The sequence below is a fragment of the Cnephaeus nilssonii genome, assembly GCF_951640355.1.
Source record: "Cnephaeus nilssonii genome assembly, chromosome: X".
Lineage (NCBI taxonomy): Eukaryota > Metazoa > Chordata > Mammalia > Chiroptera > Vespertilionidae > Cnephaeus > Cnephaeus nilssonii.
This window is the reverse complement of record NC_137071.1, coordinates 79,029,385-79,054,328: the sequence shown is the minus strand read 5'-3', so window position 1 is coordinate 79,054,328 and position 24,944 is coordinate 79,029,385. Positions and strand designations below refer to the sequence as shown.

Below are 24,944 nucleotides of genomic sequence, written 5' to 3'. Positions count from 1 at the left end.
TGCCTGAGTATAAAGTGGGATGGCAGGGGAAGCATAGAAAAATAAGCTTTCTTTCTTCACCTTTTGTGTCACTTCTCAAAGGGTTTATTCATTCAAAAGTTCCTGAGTGTCTCCTATTTGCTAGTCCAATGCTGATCCATACCATCTTCCCAGCAACAGCTGAGTCATAGAAACCATGGGGGAGCCCCACTGGGCCAACCCACACCTTACACTGTGGGAATTGTGCAATGCAGCAACTGGGGTGAAGCAGGTGCCAACGTCACTGCACAGACATGGGTTTCTTGGTCTGGGCTATGTAAGGATATTAATTATTCTCTGGCCAGCAGGGGCAGGCTGGGAAGCCACTGTGGCACATGTCTCACATACGCTCTGTGCTTCAGATAGACCATACCCAGAGAACGATGATGAGAGTAAGGGGTTTCTCTATTGGCACACTCCTGAACTCTGCAGTCTTTTCTGGCCACATCCAGTTTTTACAGACCCCAAACCTGTCTGCTTACTGGAACAGATGATTATAGAAACATAGCATGCCCTCTTGGCAAAGTGAGTTTTGACATGTCAAGCCATGCGTAAGCTGTCTGGCCCTAGTGTGAACTTGGTGTGCCAGGAGTGTGCCAGGAATGACTGGAACTAAAAGGCAGGGTGCTGCTGCCCAGTTCACCTGTCACTTTATCCTACTATTATTTCTTAACTCTTTGACAGCTACTTTTATTTATTCCTTCATTCATTTGATCATTCACTTATTCAACAACATTTATTGAGTGCTTACTCTGTGCTAGAGACAAAGTGCCTTCCTCAAGGGGATTATATTCTAATGAGAGAGGCAAAATCATTCTCATTAGAATATTATCTCTAACACCCCTGCAGGTGTGCTCAATGGTCAGCCTTCACACTGAAGGGTCACTGTTACAATTCCAGGTGAAGGGCACGTACCTGGATTGCAGGTTCCATCCCCAGCCCTGATAACAGATCATGCGGGAGGCAACCAATCAATGTGTCTCTCTCACATCTCTCTCTCTCTCTCTCTTTCTCTCTCTCTCTCTCTCTCTCTCTCTCTCTCTCTCTCTCTCTCCCTCTCTCCCTCCCTCCCTCCCTCCCTCCCTCTCTCCCTTACTCTCTTCCACTCTCTCAAAAAATCAATGGAAAAAAATAGCTTCTGGTGAGGATGAACAACAAAAACAATATTACTTCTTGCATCCAAAAAATTAATAAAATTCTCTCTCAACCCTGATTACCTCTCCAGATACTGTTCCTGCCCCATTACCTTCCTCCTCTTTGTACTAACACCTTGACACAGCTGTTTATATTCAAAGTATCTCCTTCTGTAGTCTCTTGAACTCACTCTAATCACTGTGCTGATCAAGATCACCAGCCACCTACATGTTTCAAAAGCCAATGGTCCTTTCTCCGTTCTCATCTTACTTGAGTTCTCTAGTGTTTGACCTAAGTGACCACTCTTCCTTTAATCACTTTCTTCTCTTGACTTCAAAGAAACCACATGCCATTGACTTTCTTTATTTTCTCTGGCTGTTGCTTCTCAGTCTACTTTGCGTGTTGCTTGTCAAATCAATCCCTAACTTTGGAGTGCTTTAGGACTCAGTCCATGGACCTCTATTCTTTTTCACCTGAACTCACACTCTAGGTGTTCCAGCCAGTCTCATGGCTCCCCAAGTTCTACCTCCAGGCCAGACCTCTCCTATGAACTTCAGGTTTGTATATCCACTTCTCTACTTGACATTTTCAGTTGAATGCTTAATAGGCATTTCAAACTTAATCAAATTCAAAGCTAAGCCCTTGGTACTTCCCTCTAAAATCTTCTTTTCCCACAGTCCTTTCCATATAAATTAAATGGCAACTTCATTCTTCTAGATGCTCAAGTCAAAAATCATGGTGTCATCCTTGACTGCACTTTGTCTCATGTCCAGCACAGTCTGTCAACGAATCCTATATACTCCATCTCTCAAAATACATACAGATTCTGACCATTCCTTATTCATTATCATATCACTGTCATTTCTACCACCCTTCTCCAAGCCACCATCATCTCTCACGTGGATTATTGAAATAGTCTCCTAACTGGTTCTGTTGCTTCCACCATTTCCCCCTTCAATTTATTCTCACATGGTAGATATAGAGTGAGCATATTAAAATCTAAGTCAGGTTATGTTATTCTCTCCTAGAAATTCTTCAGTGATGCCCCTTTTTACTCAGCATAAAAGCCAAAGCTCCAACAATAGCCTTTAAGTCTCCACATTACCTGACCCGCCCCCATTACTTGTCTAAATTTATCTCCTACCACTCTTCACTTTGTTCTCAACTCCCCACTCACATTAGTCCCCTTGCTATTCCTCAAACACAACAGGTATGATTCAGCCTAGCGCCTTTTCATGGACTATTCTCTTCCTTAAATGCTGTATATCCAGATGGTTGCAGATCTAGATCTCTTACTTCCTTTATGTCTTTACTCAAGATTCACCTTCCCAGACAACTCTAAGACTTTGCTCCCTCCCTACCAAAACATCATATCTCCATTTATGCTTTATTTTTCTCCGTGGCACTTATCATTATCTAATATACTGTATGTCTTACATCTCTTCAGGTTGCGATAACAAAATACCATCGTACACTGGGTGGCTTAAACAACCAAAATTTATTTCTGACAGTTCTAAGAGCTGGAAAGTCCATGGTCAAGGTGCCAGCAAGGTAAGTTTCACTATAAGGCCTTTTCTCTTGCATGTAGGTGGCTACCATTCTGCTGTGTGCTCATATGACTTTTTCTTGAGTATAGGAATGGGCAGAATGAAATGAAGAAGAGAAAGGGGGCTTTCTAGTATCTCTTCTTATAATGGCACTCATTAATCCTATCAGACCAGAGACCTACCCTCATGCCCTCATTTAATCCTAATTACCTCCCAAAGACTCCATCTCCAAATATCATCACCTTGGAGGTTAGGGCTTTAATATACACTGAGTGGCCAGATTATTATGATCTTTGAACGCATAATAATCTGGCCACTCAGTATATATATATATATTAGAGGCCCGGTTCATGAATTCGTGCATAGATGGGGTCCAGCCAGCCTGGCCAGGGGGAGGGGACATGGGCGGTTGGCCAGCCTGCCTGCTGGTCGAACTCCTGGTCAAGGGGCAATTTGCATATTAGCCTTTTATTATATAGGATATACACTGAGTGGCCAGATTATTATGTGTTCAGAGATCATAATAATCTGGCCACTCGGGGTGTGTGTTTGTGTGTGTGTGTGTGTGTATATATATATATATATATATATATATATATATATATATACTTTTCTTTCTTCCCAACTAGAATGGAAGTTTCATAAAATTTAGTAGTTGTGTTTATTATGTGCATATTTTAATCCCTGTGTTTATGTTTCAAGGAGTGTCTGGCACATGGTAGAGGTTCAACAAATACTTATTGAACAAATGAATGAAATAAGAAAAATAATTGCAGCTATGAAGGAAACAATCAAGCTGATAACAGATGCTGTCAACTATGTCTACACATTAAAATTACTGGAGGAGCATTTATAAATACAGATAATCTGGGCCTCATCTCAGAGATTCTGATTTGCATGATATAAAAGGGACCTGGTAATGCTTATAACAAAATCTTTCTACATAATTCTTAATATGAAGTAAAGCCTGAGAACCAATGAGTTTGAGGGGCGAGGAACCTGCTTCAGATAAGATATGCAGAGAAGGCTTAAATGAATAATACCATTCTGAGATAATTTAAATGTAAATATGAAGGACAAAAGGAAGCATGGGGAATTTGGGCCATGGGTCAGTTTTAATTCCTGGTGAGAGGCAGAATGAAGGTACTGAAGCAGGAATGAGCTTGGTGTGTTCTCACAACAGAAGGCTGGTACAGGTGGTACAGAATGGGCAAGGGAAAGAATGAAACAAGATGGAGGTTAATACTGTAAATACCCAAGGGCCAGATTATGCAGAGCCTTGTATACCATGGGAAGGAAATTGGACTTTAGACATGAGATATGGGCCATTGGAAGGTTCTGAGGAGGGAATGCTTTGATCTGACTTACTATTTTCTAAAGATTGCTCTAGCTGCTGTGTGGATGAAATTAGTGAAAGCTGAGAAACACTTAAGAAGCTGTTGTGGTAGTCTAAAAGGGACTTGATGGTGCCCTGAATTAGGCTGCTGCCTAATGTCACTCCATTTAGATAGCAGAATCCTGACAGTGGTACAAAAATCCATTCTTTTTTTTTAATCTCAAAGATTTTAATACCCAGTTTTGATAGACAAAATCACATTTCCATCAAATTTTCTTATGTAAAGAAAAATGAACTAGTTTTAAAAATGTGTATTCTTCAACCTTCCCCTACTTTTTTTGCTTTTCTAAACTGAGCACTAGATATTTTCTATGTGCATACTATGATAATATGTGTCCATTTTAATTGCACGTTTTAGGAATAAACAAAATCCATGATATTTTGGTAAGTCATAGTGTATTTATATAATGAAAAGCTCTCTATAAATACACTCTTCATTGGGAAAAATAAAAACAAAACAAACAGATCTACACGAAGTAAAAATTAACTTTGGTAGATTTCAGTGTAGGACAGTCCACAGCAAACATATTTGCCCTTATTCCCCCAGATCTGTTCATCTTCCAAGTCAAGATTTTTAAAATATTTTTAATTGAGAATATTATGTTGACATTTGTTTCTCATTCCACATCATCTTCAACCAAGCTCTGAGCACTTATAATTCTCTGACTAATTAGACTAATTATTGGAAGCTTAGTCAGAAGCATCTGGTACACTGGTGGTGGAGGTGTTTGCTGCAACACTTGCAGTAACTGCTGTGGCTGTGTACACACCACAATTGCATTGGTGAGATGATCTACACCCTTTTCATATTCACCTTGGGCTAGTAACTCTTCATCCAGCTGTATTTCTTCAAGGAAGAATTTCTGAACAGCCTCAGCATTTTTAAGGTCAGGTAACTTGGAAAGTCCAGCTCTCTCCTTGGCAAGCTTTTGTTTCTTTCTTTGTTCTCTGAGCCTGTTCTTGAAGTTGGGGTCATTCTGTTTCTTGTGGTCAAAGTAAATGCAATACCTGATGAAGAGGGCACTGCACACGTACGGCGATGGTACTGTTCAGGCCCACCAACCTTTCTCAACCACTGAGAGGGGTCAGAGGCTGAGGGGGCCAGGGAAGAAGCCATTTGTCACTAACCCTCAGAGCTGATAGCGCCGCTCAAACTGACATCTGCAGTGAGGGAATGGTAAAGGCTGAAAGCCCGAAAATCCATTCTGCTCATATAAACACACTATCAAGGCCATTGTTTAATGGAAAACTTTCCAAGCTAAGATTCTGTATATTGCTAATTCTGTGATCAGTGGATCAGTGGTTGGAATGCATATGCCATGACTTGCCCTAGGGATAAATGGCCCAGTTGATCAGTTGCAGGGGTGGGGAACCTTTTTTTTCTGCCAAGGGCCAATTGGATATTTATAACATCATTCACAGGCTATACAAAATCATCAACTTTAAAATTAGCCTGCTATATTTGGTCAAACATTTAATTAACTCATCCCTAATGTCTTGGCAGGGCCAGACCAAATGATTCCGTGGGCCTTAGACCAGACATTCCCCACCCCAGAGTTAATGGGTTAATAGGAGAGATGCTAACTAGAAAACAATACAATGATGAAGGGGCTTACTAAATTTTAAAGAGCCTAACTAATCCACAGCACTGGGTCTTTTATGTTTACTAGTGTGAAGAGGGAGAGGGAGAGAAGGAGAGAGGAACTCTGGGCTCTAGAGAGAGTTTATACTAGTAAATTAGAGGAAGAGATCAAGACATGAACATAAATAGAAATAACACAATAGAGAATTAGGTAAGTATATTAAGGGAGAGATAAATAAAATGAACAATTTCTATAATTTATTTAGCACACAATTTATGCTGAGCACTGCGTTTGGGTGTTTGACATATGTTCTCATTTAATCTTCCAAATTTTATGGGGTATATAATATGATCACCCATGATAATCATGATAATGATGGTGATAATAGCAGCTAACATGAAACAAGTGCTTCATATCAGCCAGTCACTGGGTTAGGTGTTTTGAAATATTTTATATAGGTAAATATTCAGTCTACAGATGAGAATAATTTGGCCCAAAAAAGGATAGGTGTCTTATCCAAGATCACAGACCTGGGTAGGTGCAGCTCTGATATTCAAGTTTGACTCTCAAACCCAGACACTTAAAGTATTGTGGGAGTTCAGAGCAGACAGGTCTTACCTTGTTCTGGGAGGTGCATGTGTGCAGGGAGGAAACCACAAAGAAGGAAGAAAGGAGTAAAGATGAGGAAGGAGAGGCCTATTCAGGGCCCACCAAGTAGCTCCACTTGTAAGAGCTGAGGCAGTTCTCCTTCCCCTCTTTGCTCCTAATCACCTTACCTGTGCCAGCCAGGGGCTGAGCCTACCATCAAGATTATTTTGTCACTCAGGGCTTGATATTGAGGTGCCTTGGTCCTCCTAAGGCCCCCAGAAGCTCAAATAGCCTTAATTCCACTCCAAAGGATGACAAGGTTATAGATTTCTAAAACTCAAACCATGATGAGTAGGGAGTTGGCAGTCCCATCTTTTAGTTTTCTTCAGTGGAAGCAGTCCTTGAGCATTTAGAACATTTACAAGATTTGAAAAGAACAAATAATCCAGAAGAACCAGCAACCAGCACCCTGCACAACATCTCATCAAGCCAACAAAGAAAGGTCATCATGAAACACTGCTTGTAACAGCAAAAATTCGCCAATGATCTAAATAACCATCAATATGGATTAATTAGATAAATTAGAAAACAACCACAGAAAAGAACACTATGTTTTTGTTTAAAAGGATGAGGTAGAACTATATGTTCTGACAAGGAAAGATGTTTCCAAAAGATTATAAGTGAAAAAAGCAGGTTGCAAAACAATCTCTATAGTACGATTCCATTTAAGTCACAGACTCATATTTATTTGCATAAAACTGTTAACCACAGTTATCTGGTATGTTGTAGGCGTAGAATTACACAGAAACTTTCACTTTCTAATTTGTATACTTTTGCATTCTGTTGACCTTTACAACAAGCCAATATTACTTTTATAATTGGAAAAACTATAATAGTTTCCATTTTGCAAAACAAAAGGCTCCATCTTAGATTATCCTTTATCTAGCCTGTCTTTTATAAACATAACATATCTTGGATTCAGCAGTGCATCTGAAATTGTTTCCTATAACTTTCTCACAAATGAACTACGATAAGACAGCAACATATTAAGCATAACACAAGTCAAATAGATTAGCATTTGATTAAATAATTTTACTCAAAATATAGGTGGCAACCAGCATAAAATTCTCCAGAGAAAGGCCACAGGGATTTTCCACTTTTATTAATAACTTAAATGACACATAAAATGTACTTACCACTTCTGAAAATGATTCAAAGTTGGCAGGGATAACACATATATTGAAGAACAAAATTGAGATTCAAAATGAGTTCAGATGGACTGGAATAGTGATCTAAAATTTAAAAAAAAATAAGGTGAAATTTATAAGATAAAGAAAACACAACCTCAATTAAAATATTAAAAGTCTATATTTGTAAGACCAGAATAAGGTAAGCATGGCGTGGTGGCAGCTTACATAATAACAAACAAACAAACAAACCAAAAAAGATGTAGGGGTCTGAGATTACCCAAAGGCATAAGTTGAGCCAGAAGTTTAATGTAGCTAAATTATTCAACTGCTCAAAACAGAGCATAATTTTCAGTTGTATTAATCAAAGTATGGTTTCTAGATGCCACAATACAATTTTCACACTGCAATCTGTGCTGTTCCCTCCTGGAGTCTCTTATTTAATTCTAGGCACCACATTTTAGGAGGGCCACTGAGAAAGTGGAACATATCCAGAGGAGGGCCACAAGATTGACGAAGGGATGCAAAACCATCCCATAACAGGAGCATCTCTGGAAGGGACCAGAGACATGTGCCCTGAAAAAGAGAATTGTCAGGGGACATATAAGATACCCACTTGCTTTCAAATCTCAAAAGTGTTTTACTATAGAATGCATATAATTATTCTGGGTTGCCCAGGTGACAGAACTTAGGCTAATGCTGCCCAGTGGTGGCAAGGAGGCAGATTTTCAGTAAACCTATCTATCAAAAGGCTTTCTAACCTTGAGAGGGTCCTGCAAGAGCCTGAGTAGGCTAGTGAGGCAGTGGGTGCTTTAAGTCAAGAGTGGATGAACAGATACCCAGTGATGGAATTACATTCCCTGGGTCCCTTTCAGCTCCATAAGATTGCATCTCTTTCTCCTAGTCTCCATGCCAACAATTCCACTCTAGTGCCTCCTCTGACCAATGATCCCTCTCTCTGAAATCTACAGAGTGATAAGGACAGCTCTTCAGGAACTGCTCAGACTTCAGCTCTTGTTTATTATTGTACAAAATCTATGGAGGGAAAACCCATTACTTATAGCAGGACCAAATGGCTATGTCTTATCATGTGACCTCCCCCCCTCCTATAAGATAGATCCTCCGATGGGTTTCAATCTCACTCCTTGTAAATGGAAGTCATCACAATGGTAGACAAAACCCCAAACTATCTGCCCTTGTGACTTCTCTGACCTCCTATCCTATTACCCTTTCCCTCATTCACTCTGCTCTGGTTATACACATGCTTCTTGACTGTTTCTTAAATGCCAGGCATGATCCTAATTTGGGGGCTTTGTTTCTGTTGATCTCTCTGCCTGAAATGTTCTTCCCTGAGATGATACTGGAATGGCCCTCTCCCTTACTTTCTTCAGAGCTGGACTCAAAGATCATCTTCCCAGTGAGGTCTCCTCTGACCACCCTCTTTAAAATTGTTGGCCTCGCAGGCTGCTCCACATTTCTCCCCATATCAAAACTCCTTATCAGCCCATCTTAAGGTGTTTTCCCCATAGTATTTAATATCATCTAACAATATTTTCTATTTTTATTTTGTTTTGCTATATCCCTCTATTGGTATGTAAGTTTTTTTTTTGTGTGTGTGTGTGTGTGTTTGTGTGTTTAATGCAGAGATCATGTCTGTCATCTTTTTTGTTGAATTTCAGCCCTGGGAACATTGGCTAGTACATTTACTGAAGATAACCCAAAGTTGGCAGGGATATCAAATATACTAAAGAACTAAACTGAGATTCAAATGAGCTCAGATGGGCTTGAGTACTGGGTACTCTGTAAATGTTTAATGATATGGGCACTGTATCCCAAATCCATGCCCTTTTCTGCAGTCTTGACTTTCTGAACAAAAGCAATTTCAGATTTAAGAACTGGATCTCTATATAACAAGGCATTGTATCTCAGTAGTTAGATTTGGGTGGTTTGGTTTATGTTTCTCAATTTTTTTTTTGTTATGCAGTCATATTATGTTAATGATTGTCAGGCCATAATCATTGTAACATGTATTGAGTGCTTATCATGTGCCAGGCATTATGATAGGCACTTTACTTGTATTAATTCATTTTAATCCTCACAATATCCCTTTTCAGTTGGCACTAATATTATTCTCATTTTAAAGACCAGAAAGCCAAGAAACAGAGAAGTGATATTATGATACTAGAGGCCCGGTGCATGAAATTAGTGTTTGAGTAGGGTCCCTAGGCCTGGCTGGTGATGAGGGCTGATCTGTGGGGTGAACAGTGGAGCAATCAGTGGGCCCCTGCTCGCACCTGCTCTGACTGGACTGGGGCCTGTGGGCTGGGGGCAGCTCCTGTGTTGAGTATCTACCCCCTGGTGCATAAAATTCATGCATGGGAGGGGGCTGTCCCTCAGCCCAGCCTTCACCCTCTCCAATCTGGGACCCTTCGGGGGATGTCCAACTGCTGATTTAGGCCTGATCTCGAAGGGATCAGACATCCCTCTTCCAATCCAGGACTGCTGGCTCCTAACTGCTCACCTGCCTACCTGACTGATTGCCCCTAACCACTCTGCATGCCTGCCTGATCGCCCCTAACTGCCTCTGCCTGCCTGCCTGATTGCCCCTAACCACCTCTGCCTGCATGCCTGATGCCCTTGACTGTTCCTCTGCCAGACTGATTACCCCTAACCACTCTCCCCTGCCACCCTGATTGTTCTTAACCACTCTCCCCTGCCAGCCTGATCACCCCTGACCACCACCACCTCGGCCCCCACCACTGTGGCTTTGTCTGGAAAGATGTCTGGGAGGATGTCCAGAAGACGTCCGGTCTATCTGGTCTAATTAGCATATTACCCTTTTATTAGTATAGATGACTTGTTCATGGTAATACAAATAGTATCAGGTAGATTCCAAAGCCCATGTTATTACCTCCTGACTTCAGTGTAAGATGAAAATTGATGATGATAGCTAACAATTATTTAGTACCAACTATGTATCAGGCACTTTTCTAAATGATTAAAATACATCACTTCATTTAATGCTCAAAAGAGCTATATGAGGTGGGAACAGTTATTATGACTATTTTACAGTACTAGGACCTCCCATAATGTAGTGAACCATACCCATGATCTCACTTGAATTCTGCTTTGGTGTCATGAGAAGCATGTTTGATTTTCTCTTCTGTGTTCTAGCCAAGTGAAGAATCCAAAGAAGCGATCATTTGCCAGTCTCACCTTGAATCCTTCATCCATGTAGATTAGGCCTCCAACACATGTGATTTCAGCCCTTGCTTGTGCTATTGTCTCTCTCTAAGATGCCCTTCTTTTCCCTCTGCCAACCCAATCCTACCAACTTTTTTCTCAAAGCACAGCTCAAATGCAACTCCTTCCAGAGAGCCTTCCATGATCAGCCTTTCCATCACAATCTCTCTCATCATAGTCTGTATATTTTGTTCAGTCCTGGTTATCTCTGGCTTTACAGTGCTGGATCTCTTTCTACTCACATGTGTCCCTTCTTCTCAAGTAGACTATAGCTCACGGAGGCAGCTAGCTCTTGAGCAGCTTTCCATGCCCTAAAGAAATGTTATGTAAGCTTGCACATAGTAGGTCCTCAATAATTATTTGCTGATTTCATAATGATACTATACACTCAAAGTTGTAAATGTTCCCTTTTGAAAGTGTTCACATACATATTATCTAGTTTTTGCTTCATAGCAACCCTGAGAGATAAAAAAGGCAAATCTTATTCTTCTTATTTATATAGTTAAGGAAATTGAAGGCCAAGGAGGTAGAAAAGTTATCTCAGGTCACAGATCTGATAATTAAACCCAGCCCTCTGGACTTTAAGTCCCGGATTCTTTGGACTGAACCATACCAATTTTAACAAAGGCACCACTAGCTGGGAGAAATTCTAGTAATCCTATATAATATAGAGGGAATATGCTAATTGACCAGGACACCCTCACAAAGATGGTGGCACCCACAACCAATAAGGAGGGAATGTGCTAATTGACTGCCACGCCCTCAAAGATGGCGATGCCCACAGCCACAAGTTGGTGGCGCCCAGTCCCCTCAGCCCTGCCTGGGCGGCAGGCGCATGGCACAGCCGGGCCTGCCTCCAGGCTGGTCTGGCCACTCAGCTCCATGTGCCTGCCTCTGGCATCCCCCAGTCCCCTCACCTCCCCGCCCCCAGCCACCCAGGGCCAGCCTGAGGTGCAGGCAAGCCTCAGATGTCAGCTGCCCAGCCACCCAGGGCCAGCCAAGGCTCAGGTAACCAGGGCCGGCTGAGGCTTGCGCTGCCGGCAGTGGCAACAGCAGAGGTGTGATGGGGGCATAGCCTTCCCTTCCTCCAGTGCATGAGTTTTCATGCACTGGGCCTCTAATAATCCCATAAAGACCTTGTCTTGAGTATATCTCTGGAGCAAAAGCAATAAAGAGAGCTAGGAGGCAATAACCAAGATAAAGATTCAGAAGGCAGATAAATTCATACACTCTGTGGTGAGAAGTGCATGGGGCTTATCAGATGGGTGGGGATGACTCTGTATGTTCTTTGTGAGGAGGGCACTGTAGAGAGAAAAGAACGCTGTCCTCTAGACAAGGTAGATTAATTCAACCTTCAGAAGAAGGGAGGCAGCCTAGCAGGCAGCAGGGTGAATGTGAGAGAGCACTCAGAGGCAAGAAAGCTGGGTTTAGTTCTGGTATGAGCTAACCATGTGTCCATAGAGAAGGTACCTAACCTTTCAGGGGTTGTATTTCCTCAATAGAAGATGTCGGTTAGGGCCTCTCACAGCCCCAACATTCTACAAATCTATAACAGGTCACAAATTGGTGATGCACAGAACAGATCTGAGCCACAGCCTTATTTTCTTTGGCCCAAATGGGGTTTAAAGTATTTTGATCTGGTAACCAAAGTTAAAAATCAGAAGATTTTATATAAATATTTGAATTCCCAAGCTTTCTAGAAATATCAGATCTAACAACATTAAATATTGGAAGACTACATAATACTTGATATCATCTGTTTATTACTTAGAATATAGTGTGTTAGGTTGTGATAAGCTCCATGGGGAAAATATAAAGGTGGGAGATTTAATGAGTTCTGAAGGGGTAGGAGTTAGAAGGATCCTGAAAGGCCTATACTGTTGGCCCTGAGTATCTTTGGATTCTACATTCAAGGATTCAATGAACCACAGATTGAAAATATTCCAAAAAAGTTTGCATTGTTACTGATGTATATTATGTAGTTAGACCTACTGTAATGGTTGTATAAGTACTGAACATGTACAGAGTGGGGTTTTTTTGTCCTTATTCCCTAAACAATATAGAATAACAACTATTTACATAGCATTTGCATTGTATTACAAGTAATCTAGAGATAATCTAAAGCATACGGGAGAGTGGGCTTTCTCGTTGTTTTGTTGATGGTTTCTTTTGCTGTAAAAAAGCTTTTTATTTTGATGTAGTCCCATTTGTTTATTTTCTCTTTAGCTTCCATTGCCCTAGAGGCCGTGTCAATGAAGAAGTTCTTTTGGCATATGTCTGAGATTTTGCTGCCTGTGGATTCCTCTAGTATTTTTATGGTTTCCCATCTTATGCTTAAGCCCTGTATCCATTTTGAGTTTATTTTTGTGTATGGTGTAAGTTGGTGATCTAGTTTCATTTTTTTTTCATGTATCTGTCCAATTTTCCCAACACCATTTATTGAAGAGACTGTCTTGACTCCATTGTATGTTCATGCCTCCTGTGTCAAATATTAATTGAGCATAGTGGTTTGGGTCAATATGTGGATTCTCTTTTCTGTTCCATTGATCTATATGTCTGTTCCTGTGCCAGTACCATGCTGTTTTGAGAACAGTGGCTTTGTAATACAGCTTGAAATCTGGTATTGAGATCCCTCCTACTTTATTCGTCTTTCTCAGGATTGCTGTAGCTAGAAAGCCCACTCTATGGGAGAACATATTTGCAAATGCTATCACTGATAAAGGTTTAATCTCCAACATCTACAGGCAGCTTATGCAACTAAATAAAAGGAAGATAAATGATCCAATAAAAAAAAAAATGGGCAACGGACCTAAACAGAATATTTTCAAAAGAAGACAGAAGGAAGGCCAAGAGACACATGAAAACATGCTCAACGTCACTAATTATCCGAGAGATGCAAATCAAAACAACAATGCGGTACCATCTCACACCTGTCAGAATGGCTATCATCAACAAATCAACAAAGGACAAGTGTTGGCGAGGATGCGGAGAAAAAGGTACACTCGTGCACTGCTGGTGGGAATTCAGACTGGTACAGCCACTGTGGAGAACAGTATGGAGTTTCCTCAAAAAAATTGAAAATGGAACTCCCATTTGACCCAGTAATCCCACTCCTAGGAATATATCCTAAGAAACTAGAAACACCAATCAGAAAGGATATATGCACCCCTATGTTCATAGCAGCACAATTTACAATAGCTAAGATTTGGAAACAGCCTAGGTGCCCGTCAGCAGATGATTGGATCAGAAAACTGTGTTACATCTACACAATGGAATGCTATGCTGCCATAAAAAAGGACTTCTTACCATTTGCAGCAACCTAGATGGAAATGGAGAACATTATGCTAAGTGAAATAAGCCAGTCAATGAAAGAAAAATACCACATGATCTCACTCATTTATGGATAATAAAGAACATTATAAACTGATGAACAAAAAGATAGATACAGAGACAGTAAAGCATCAAACAGACTGTCAAATTACAGGGGGAAGGTTAGGGAGAGATGGAGGAGATAAGAGATCAACCGAAGGACTTGTATGCATGCATATAAGCATAACCAATGGACACAAAACTCTGGGGGGTGAGGGCATATATGGGAGTGAGGTGTGGGAGGCAATGGTAAGATATGTACACATATAATCCTACATAATAATAGACAAATATGCAAATTGACTGTACCTTCGCTATGCCCGCGATTGGCCAGGAGGCGCGGGGGGGCAGGACTCGGGGTGGCGGGACGCTGAGCTCGCATTGCCAGCAGCGGCTCGACCTCAGCGTCTGCGCCATGGCTGTGCTGTGGCACAGAAGGGGCCTCTGGGGCAGCGAGCTCACGTCCCACCGCAGACCACCCAGCTCCCCCGAGATTGAAAGCAAAAGTGTGGGAGCTGGGTGCCTGTCCGCTCAGGCACCAGGCCTTTCAGAAGCCTCCGCAACGCCGGAGGCTTCTGAAAGGCCTGGTGCACCAGCGGACAGGCACCCAGCTCCCCCCCTAAATGTGCATGATTCAATCATGCACTGGGCCTCTGACCTTGTTTAAAAAAAATAAAGCATACGGGAGAATGTGTGTAGGTTATATGCAAATGCTACATCATTTTACATAAGGAACTTGAGCATCCACAGATTTTTGTATCCATAGGGCAGTGATGGGCAACCTTTTGAGCCTGGTGTGTCAAACTTCGCCAAAAAACTGAGCATAACTGCCAAAACCGGTTTGGCTCAGTGGATGGAGCGTCGGTCTGCGGACTGGAAGGTCCCGGGTTCGATTCCGGTCGAGGGCATGTGCATTGGTTGCGGGCACATCCCCCGAGGGGGATGTGCAGGAGGCGGCTGGTCGATGTCTCTCTCTCATCGATGTTTCTAGCTCTCTGTCCCTCTCCCTTCCTCTCTGTGAAAAATCAATAAAATATATTTAAAAAAAAAAAAAAAAAAAAAAAACTGAGCATAACTCAGGTAGTGTGTCACTTTGAGGAAAAAACATTATTTCGCAAATGTTTCACCTGAGCATGCGGCCGCCTCAGCGGCCGCGTGTCATCAGAAATGGCTATGCGTGTCAGTGCTGACACGCGTGTCATAGGTTCGCCATCACTGCCATAGGGGATCATGGAACCATCCCCCATGGATTCTAAGGGGCAACTATAGTTTACAGAGTCTGGTTAACAAGACCTTGCTGACAAGGTGACCTCATCCCACAGGAACACATGAACTGGAACCAAGGAATGCCTGCTCCCTTCAGATGGAGCACGTGGGTGAAAAGTTTGGGGTGCTAATATCCTCAATATACTAAGTGAAGAGGAAAAAGATACTGATGTGCATTGAAGCAGAGTTTTAAGTTTATTACTTTATTTCACAAAAGCAGGAAAAGGGTCTCAAATGGTAAAATAAGTAGCAAAGTCTCAGAGAAGAAGAGTGAAATGTGTATACAAAGCACTTGCTAACCAAGAGTAACTAAACACCCCAATAAACACAACTCATTTTTTGCCTAATAGGGTCAATACAATTAGCCTGGTACCTGTAGAAATACTCCCAACTTGACCTTACATCTCAGGCCAGGGCCATTGCACAATATTAAAACTCATTATAATTAGAGAACAAACAACTCTGTTGACCCAAGCATAGCATGAGACAGATGGGGAGACAAGAGAAATGGATCATATCCATTCTCTTGCTGGTCATTTCTTCTTATCTGGTCTAAGACTTGACATATTATTTCTCTGGATACTAATGTCTCCAAATGGAATATAGTATCCTCCAGTGTATTTCAAACATTTTCCACCATGACCTGCACTAAGAAATAAACTTGACATTCATAGAGCAATATTTACCCTTACTGTGTGCAATGCACTGTTTTTTCCTATTCCACTTTTTAATTGTCTTTTTAACTGCTGGTCACTACCCACTAAATCAGCAATTTGAAACCTTTTTCATGTAATGTCACACATAAACTAATTACTAAAATTCTGTGGCACATAAAAAGATAGGTATAATTTTGATTCATTCACACTGGACGGCTATTGTTGTGTTAGCTGTTGTCATATTTTTATTTGACAATCTCAGGGAAAAGAGGTCAGTGCCACTGACTGAATAGTCAGGTATTACCTGCTTTAAAAATTCTTGCAGCACACCAGTTGAAAATCACTGCAATAAATTGATTTCCCAAGCAGTAGGTAATAATTGGCAGTTTGAAAAACTGCTCTAGACCAATGGTTCCCAAATCTGGCTCCAGATCAGAATCCCTTGGAGTCCTTAATCAGAATTTCTCTGTGGTGAGGCCCAAGAATCTATATTATTTTTTGCCAATAACTAGCCATACACTGCCATAAAGGAATCACAGTTTTCCTCAATGCACAGAAATAATTAAATAAATAATCAATGCCCTAGGTGGTTTGGCTCACTGGATAGAGTGTAGGTCTGCAGACTGAAGGGTCCTGGGTTTGATTCCGACCAAGGGCACATGCCTGGGTTGCGGGCTCGATCCCCAGTAGGAGACGTGCAGGAGGCAAGCCAATCAATGATTCTCTTTCATCACTGATGTTTCTATTGCTCTCTCCCCTCTCCCTTCCTCTCTAAAATCAATAAAAATATATTTTTAAAAATTATTATTATTATTGTCACTTGTCTACTTCATTGGTACTGCTGCCATAAGAGCATTCCTTTCTATTTTCACTTAAATCCTCACAACAATCCCACTTTATAGATGAATAAACTGAGGCTCAGAGAAATTCGACAAGCTGCTGGAAGACATATACAGAGAAGTTAGGAAACTGGTGGGGCTGTGATTCATGAGGAGTCTGTTCCTACCTTTACAGACCTCCCTCACCCTCTCCCCTCTGTAGTTCTAGAGACCCTATGTAGACCTGTCCTGGAATGTTCTATACCAATTCAAATTCTGGGTTAGGCACCAAGATGGTCCAACCACCAGAGGTAAGGAGCAGGGATAAAATAACAATAATACTTTGTCCTTAAATTGAGTTTAAGTATTTCCAAAGCATATGTGTATCTATTTTCTTCACATTTATACCTTTCAGCTACCCTGTGAGGCGGGAGAGACAGATAAAAACTAGAAACCCAAAAAGGGGAAGTGGCTTACAGCAGGTTCATAGCCAAGCTCCACCACTCAGATTCCTTCAGGCAGCGTCTACTAATGCACTTGGGCTGTTTTTCTCCAGAGTTCCAAGTTCCATCCAATTTCATGTCTATTTTCCTTTAAGGGAGAAGAGGAGGAGATGGCTTGCTTTTTGCCTCCCTCCCTGAAAGGCTTACCATCTAGTTCTGAAATGAGCATGCTCCGTAAACACATTGCCAAAAGACAGGTTGCCCTGAACCTTCTACACAGGGCTGTGCTAAGGATTGGTTATGTTTCTATTTTTGCCCTTCAATTTGCAAAAATCTCTGCACTGTGCTTAGAAGAAAAATAATGGATTCCATAAAGAGGAAAAGGCCCCATCCCTCCCACAGAGATTAAATGCCACAAGCCTCTAATGAAGCAATGTTTGGAAGTCTCTGTGGAACAAAATATTGAGAGCCCACATAAAACCTATGTGGTGGATTGGACTAACCTTTGAAATAACAGAAAGGGACTGGAGGGATGAATGACCCCCATTTACCTTCCTCCACTGAGGTCTTCCATCTGCCACAGAGAGAGGTGTTGTTTGCAATGTGTATATATTTATGTGACAAGTGACTAGTTATTTATCAAACACTGTATCGATTCTAAGATTTTTCTTCACTCCTTCCCCTTCACAGTGTAGGTCATTCCATCAATACTCTTCTCTTGGCCTCAGTGTTCTCATTTGTAAAGTAAACTAGAGGCCCGGTGCACGAAATTCGTGCATGGGGGTGTGTGTCCCTCAGCCCAGCCTGCACTCTCTCCAATCTGGGACCCCTTGAGGGATGTCCGACTGCCCGTTTAGGCTGGATTCCAGTAGGATTGAGCCTAAATGGGAAGTCAGACATCCCTCTCACAATCCAGGACTGCTGGCTCCCAACTGCTCGCCTGCCTGCCTTCCTGATTGCCCCTAACCGCTTCTGCCTGCCAGCCTGATCACCCCCTAACCACTCCCATGACAGTCTGATTGATGCCTAACTGCTCCCCTGCCAGCCTGTTTGCCCCTAACTGCCCTCCCCTGCAGTCTTGATCTCCCCTAACTGCCCTCCCTTGCAGGCCTGGTCCCTCCCAACTGCCCTCCCCTGCTGGCCTGATCACCTACAACTGCCCACCCTTGCAGGCCTGGTCCCTCCCAACTGCCTTCCCCTGCTGGCCATCTTGTGGTGGCCATCTTGTGTCCACATGGGGGCAGCCATCTTGTGTGTTGGAGTGATGGTCAATTTCCATGTCACTCTTTTATTAGCTAGGATAGAGGCCTGGTGCACTTGTGGGGACCAGCTGGTTTTCCCTGAAGGGTGTCCCGGATCAGGGTGGGGGTTCCCTTAGGGAGTGGGGTTGCCTGGGCGAGGGGCCTGTGGTGGTTTGCAAGTCGGCCACGCCCCTCCCGGCAACCCAAGCAGAGGCCCTGATATCTGGGATTTATTTATCTTCTATAATTAAAACTTTGTAGCAGAGGCCAAGGCAGGCCAGGGCTGCGGGAGCTTGGCTTCCTCCATTGCCGGGGGCAACCCAAGCCTCCTGCTCTCTCCAGCTCCATGGCTGCCACCATTTTTGTTGGGATTTATTTATCTTCTATAATTGAAACTTTGTAACCTTGAGTGGAGCCCTGGGCTGTCCAGGGTGTGCAGAAAACTTGGCTTCCTCCATTGCCGGGGAAACCCAAGCCTCCTGCTCGCTCCATGGCAACAGTCATCTTGGTTGGGTTAATTTGCATACTCGCTCCTGTTTGGCTGGTGGGTGTGGCTTGTGGGTGTAGCAGAATGATGGTTAATTTGCATATTACTCTTTTATTAGATAGGATGGGTTGAACCAAATGGTCTGTTAGGTTCTTTCTCTGGTTCTAGGATTCTGATAAAATATATGGGAAAGCCCCACATAGAGCCTACAAATTTGTGTTCAGACTCTGAGCATGAAGAGGCAAGTTGACTTTAAATTGTATTTTAATAGTCATTTTTTGTTAAAAGGGATGAAAAGAGTGGGATAAAGGGAAAATTATATTATGCCATGAGCATGCTAATATTTTAATGATGAGGATTACTCTGCCTTTTTCCTCTCATGCTTTATTTTTCATTCTCTTTAGCATAGTCAGGGAAGCAAAGCACAGCCTAGACAGCACTTCTTCCCCGTTCCAATTTCTCTTCCCATGTGAAAGTGGCAGTTGCAACCTAGCCCTGTAATAGCAGAGGTTTTAGCCCCATAGAGCTTCAAGTTAATACCATTCTCACCTCAGTGGAAGCACTCAATTTGATGTAAGAACTATTGGAAGAGATGTTAAATTTGCTTTGTAACTGCAACTCCCTTCCAGTTTGGTGAGACTGGCTTAGGATTTGATGGTTTTTTAGATTTCAATATCAAGAAAGTACAAAATACCTCAGCTGTTTAATATGTCTTGTCAAGCACCAAGATGGTTCCTTCCCCACACTCATTGCTGCTTGCCAACATAACACATGCCCCTCTTCTATCTGATTTCCAGGACTGGGTTCAAGGAAGTGAGGTTGCACAGGGGAACCACTCCCAGGGCATTTCAAAGAAGAAAAAAGAAACCAGAGGAAATGGGAGTATTCTCACTCTTGCACAGCACAGAAGAGTCAAACTGCCTGCTTTTGAATCCAAGTGTACTAAATCTCGTGTGTCTGTTTGCTCATAGTCAAATGGGAATAAAACTAAGGCTATATAAACTTTACAAGGTGACTGTGGAGATGAAAGGAGTAAAGTGACTAGAGCAATGCCCAGAACATTCTAACATCTCAATAACTGCTGATTATGCTTACTATTATTCTAGCTGGCCCAACAGGTCTTTCAGCTTACTGATGTTTATACCCTGCATTTTTCTGGCCATCTCATTTCACCAGAGCCGTAGTCAGCAAACTGTGGCTCGCGAGCCACATGCGGCTCTTTGGCCCCTTGAGTGTGGCTCTTCCACAAAATACCACAGCCTGGGCGAGTCTATTTTGAAGAAGTGGCATTAGAAGAAGTTTAAGTTTAAAAAATTTGGCTCTCAAAAGAAATTTCAATCATTGTACTGTATATATTTGGCTCTGTTGACTAATGAGTTTGCAGACCACTGCACCAGAGGATCTGTAAGAACACTATAGAGGGAGCTGAAGAGAGATTAGTCTTAGAGCCTTTCAGGTGGGTCGACATTGCTCATTTTTTTCTGTTCATTTATTTATTGACGCAGCAAACATTTATTGACCACCTATTACATGGCAGGCACTGCACTAGATGATGAAGAGTTGATAGATAGTGAACAAGACAAAGTCCCTACTTAATAAAGTTAATGCAGTAGAAGGTGCTGGTGGATACAGATAGGCAAGAAATTCCATGAATTAGGAGCTTGAGGAAAGAAAGTGTGGCTGGAGTTTGGGGAGGGGCACATAGGAGGGTGTTATGAGATGAGGTTCCAAAGGAAGTCAGGCCAGGTAAGGAGTTTTGTCTTCATCCTAAGACCATTGGGAAGTAAATGGAAGGCTTTAAGCAAAGGATTAATACGGGGGGGGGGGGGGGGCGGGTGTAGGCAAAAGTAGGTTTACAGTTATTCATATTGAAAAAGACATGCAGGTTATGATTATTACAATAGTTTTATTAACTCTGTGTTTCATGTGGTCACAACTGTAAGCCTAATTTTGCTCACCTCTGTATACTCAAATATTTGATAGTTCTTGCTGACCATTGTATGGAGATAAGATTGTTGGGGGCAGGGCCACTGCTATGTGATACACTATCTTTGATTGGATTACAAAAAGATACTCTTTCCTTAACTTAAAAACTAACAAAAATAGCTTAGTCTTCTAAAATATAACTAAACAACTTTAAATCCTGCCCAAGGGAGTTTGCTAGAGTCCTGGGAGGCAGCAGCCTTGGCAGTGTGTACTGAGTTCCTCACACTTAAAGATTTTTTGTTACTTGACTATGTGTACCATCAACAGCACTTTTCACCCCATTGCTCCACATCCCCCGCCCCCCAAATAAGGCAATTGTGGGTGGGAAGGACAGGACTTTAGTCTGCGAGAGCAATGGGTGGTGAGTGAGAGAAGTGAATTCAGAGACACCCAGGTCTTGGTGAGACAGAGCCCACTCATTTGTGCCACTAAATGTATGCATTTATGTGGGTGCATATGTGTGCAAGTGTGCTCTCCAGAGTCTGTACAAGATCATGTATACTGGTACAGGTTTATGAAGGAGCAGGCTCTCTTCCTCAGCTCTCAGACATGGAGTCATGAAATACAGAATGCCTGCATACTTTTATGTAAGTTAGTATGTGTCTGTGATAAAAATGGCACACCTAAAGCTATGGTATCTTTGTGTAGTATACAACCTGAACATCCAAGCACAGTAGCCCTAGCTGCCAAGAGTCAAAGCAAGTAGACCAGTTAGGAGGCTGCTGAAGTGGTCCAGAAGAGAGATGATGGTAGCTCAAATAGGTAATAGTTGAGGAGGTGGTGAGAAGTGGGAAAATTCAGGATATATTTTGAAGGTAGGTCATTAGAATTTGCTGGTGGCTAGGATATGATGTAAGGGACCAAGAGGAACTCGGGATAATAACTATGAGTTTGACTTAAGCACTCAGGTGAGTGATAGTGCCCTTTACTAAGTAAGATTGATGGAAGGAGGAACATTGCAGGAGAAAAATCACAAGTCCTGCTTTGGGCGGTTTGCATCAACTCCAACTGCCCACCTAAGCCACAGATCTATTAGGCTCTGTATCTTAAGCTCCTTCTCACTGAGGATCTCAAGCACAAGTGGCCTCTGGAATATTTGTAATCCCTGATACTTATCTTTGCCTCAACAGGCTTTTTTTTCTGTGCCTCCTTTGGCCTGAGATGAAATAATGCTGAGATGAAATAATGATTTTAGTTTTTCAGTTTGATCCTATTACCTCACAATCATTCTCTCTCTCTCTCTCTCTCTCTCTCTCTCTCTCTCTCTCTCTCACCATTTCCAAATTCCCAAATGTCCCTTTCTCTTTTTTAAGACAATATTTTTACTAAGTTATTTCCCAGCAAATTTTTTCAATTACAGTTTATATTTAATATCATTTTCCATTAGTTTCAGGTGTTCAGCATAGTGGTTAGCCAATCATATACTTTATGCAGTGTTCCCCTTGATATTTCCAGTCACCACCTGGAACCATATATAGTCAGATGTCCCTTTCTGAGATTGCTTTTTGTCAAAACCTAAAAACCTTCTTTTTTGGAGAATATGCCTTTAATTAGTTTTTCAGTTTGATCCTGTTACCTCACAATCATTCATCCCCTCTCTCTCTCTGAGGGAATAGTCCCTCCACCAATGCCAAGCAGCTCAGAGCTCTATCACATCACCCAAACACTGTCCCCAATATAGGAAGAAGGTTCCTGGAGCATGCAGCAGAGCCACATGACCTGAGAAAATGAGCCAAGCACTAAGAAATTAAAGAAAGAATTGCTGACTAGGAGGGGAGAAGAATTAATCAGGAAATCTTAAGGTCATTGTGATCTCTTTGATTGCATTAACATCTAGCAGCAGAAGAGTATAGATTGATTAGTGCTACAGTTGGAGTGGGGGATGGGGGAAATTAAGCTAGAAGTGTAGTGCCCAGAGCTGCATTTTCCATAGGAAGAATCAGTGCCAGTAAGTGAAACCAGGTCTCTTCATTCCTAGGCTGGGCACATTCATTTAGGACCCATTTCCTCCCTAGACATGCATCAGGTGACCTAGGCACCTTTCATAAATATAAGTTGTCCTCTTGTATGCTGTGCTCATCCTACACACTAGATTATATTATCCTTCTCCTCCAAATATCTCTTTCCTTTGATAGCCGAGGGAAGACTTCTGAGGAATGAATTGCTCCTGGTGATCCAGGTAAGTCTGTGTTCTGCTCTATCAAACCCAGCTCTGACTCTCACTTCCTAGAACTTATTACACCTTCCTCTTAATTTGCTCAAACTTTCAGAAGAGAAAAAGAGTCCACCTTTTTCAGTGACAGGTTTTGAACCTGCCCTTCGTAAGAAAAAGACACCATTTTCTTCTACCTTCTACTTTTCTAGGTGTTGGGGTTTTGTTTTGTTTTGTTTTGTTTTGTTTTTGGCTGATCTAAACATTAAATTGACATAAGACAGAGCAACAGGAGAAAAAAATTCAAATTTAATTTTGTATGTAGGGAAAACAAAACGTGAGGCTCAAGGAAGTAACCCAAATAGACAAAGAAATAATTATTTGTGAAGATTGGACAAAACAAAGGGTGTTTGCTTTAAGTAGCAAATTAATGAAGACGTAATAAATAGTTTGTTTATACAGCTTTCTTGGCCATGAATTCCCTTTCTTTGATGATAAGAATGCCTTCTATCCTCCTAATATAGGAAGAATATTTTCACACAGAAAATTTATTTCCTGCTTTCAGGAGGACAAACTAGGGTCAGACTGTTCTTTTACTGGATGTTTCTCAAGTAACTTTAGTCAATATGCCAAAAAGGCATATTTTGAGGCAACCTGCCCTGAACTCCATCACCTCATTCCATCTAGCAAAATATAGTGACCTGAACTGCATGGAGAATTTTTGGAGAAAGCTACCTAATGCAGACAAGCATATGAGAAAATATCAATCAATAACAATCATATCTCCAATTTCTTCAGCTCCAACTATGTGCGAAGCAATGGACTAAGTACTTTATATGGATATCTCATCCAGTCCTCACAGAAAGTCAGGTGTGATTAGTATCACCATTTCATAGCTGAAAAAAACTGAGGCTCAGAGACATTGAGGAACTTGTTTAATTTCACACAGATAGAAAGAGCAAAGCCAGGATTTTAAATCCAGACCTGATTTCAGAGCAAGTGCTCTTAACTGGCTGAATGTGCAATGGTGGATCCAGAAACATTCCTCTATTTTCAGCCTCTTTTTTCCCTTTACAATAGATGCCTCCAATACCATTGCAATGACTCTGGTTCCAGCCTTTATCTTTCTATTAAGCATCAATCCTTTAAAAACTCCTTTATGGGATGGTTCCTTTCCACTCGTGTCCCCTATTCACTCAAACTTAACATACCTAAAACTTGTTTTTTTTAACCAATTCTCCCTCTAGATTTGCCTCTTTCTGTCAGTATGATCTCAACTTTCAGTCTACTAACTTCAGAACCCATCCCCAACTCTTCTCTCTCTGACCACATCTAGTCAGGCATCAAATTGTGGTGATTTTCTTCATTTCTTATAGACCTTTTGTCTTACTTAGAACACACACATACAGATTTATTATCTCACCATTCCCATGAGTCAGAAGTCCAGGCATAGTAAGCCTGAATCTTCTGCTCAGGGTCTCACTAGGCTGAAATGAAGATGTCAGCCAGAGTTGTGATCCTCATCTGAAGCTCTATTAATATGAAGTATAAAAGTATATATAAATAATTTCCATATACCCGTCACTCAGATCCTGGAAATGTTAACATTTTACATTTGGTTTATATTTTTCTGTACATATTTATATATGCATATGTACACTACTATTTTTTCTGAACCATTTGAAAGTAAGTTGCAGACATGCTCCTTTATCCCTAAATAATTTGGTTATCATGTGCTTATAGTATCCTTTAATTTTAAACTAGAGACCTGGTGCACAAAATTCGGACCTAAACCAGCAGTCGGACATCCCTCTCACAATCCAGGACTGC

The 24,944-nt window shown here is 41.6% G+C and overlaps 1 protein-coding gene and 1 pseudogene across 2 annotated transcripts in view; both read right to left on the bottom strand.

Moving 5' to 3' along the window:
* Positions 1-24,944, bottom strand: part of PAK3 (p21 (RAC1) activated kinase 3) — a 411,616-nt gene that overhangs the window by 334,802 nt on the left and 51,870 nt on the right. Inside the window, exon 2 of the mRNA XM_079765689.1 lies at positions 7,463-7,558. The gene's annotated coding sequence lies outside the window, so the exon portion shown is untranslated. The remainder of the gene's footprint in view (positions 1-7,462; positions 7,559-24,944) is intronic.
* LOC307095345 (mitochondrial import receptor subunit TOM20 homolog) lies at positions 4,713-17,386 on the bottom strand (annotated as a pseudogene). The gene is made up of 2 exons: positions 17,283-17,386; positions 4,713-5,158 (listed from the first exon to the last, which is right to left on the bottom strand). The product of its transcript is annotated as a mitochondrial import receptor subunit TOM20 homolog (transcript).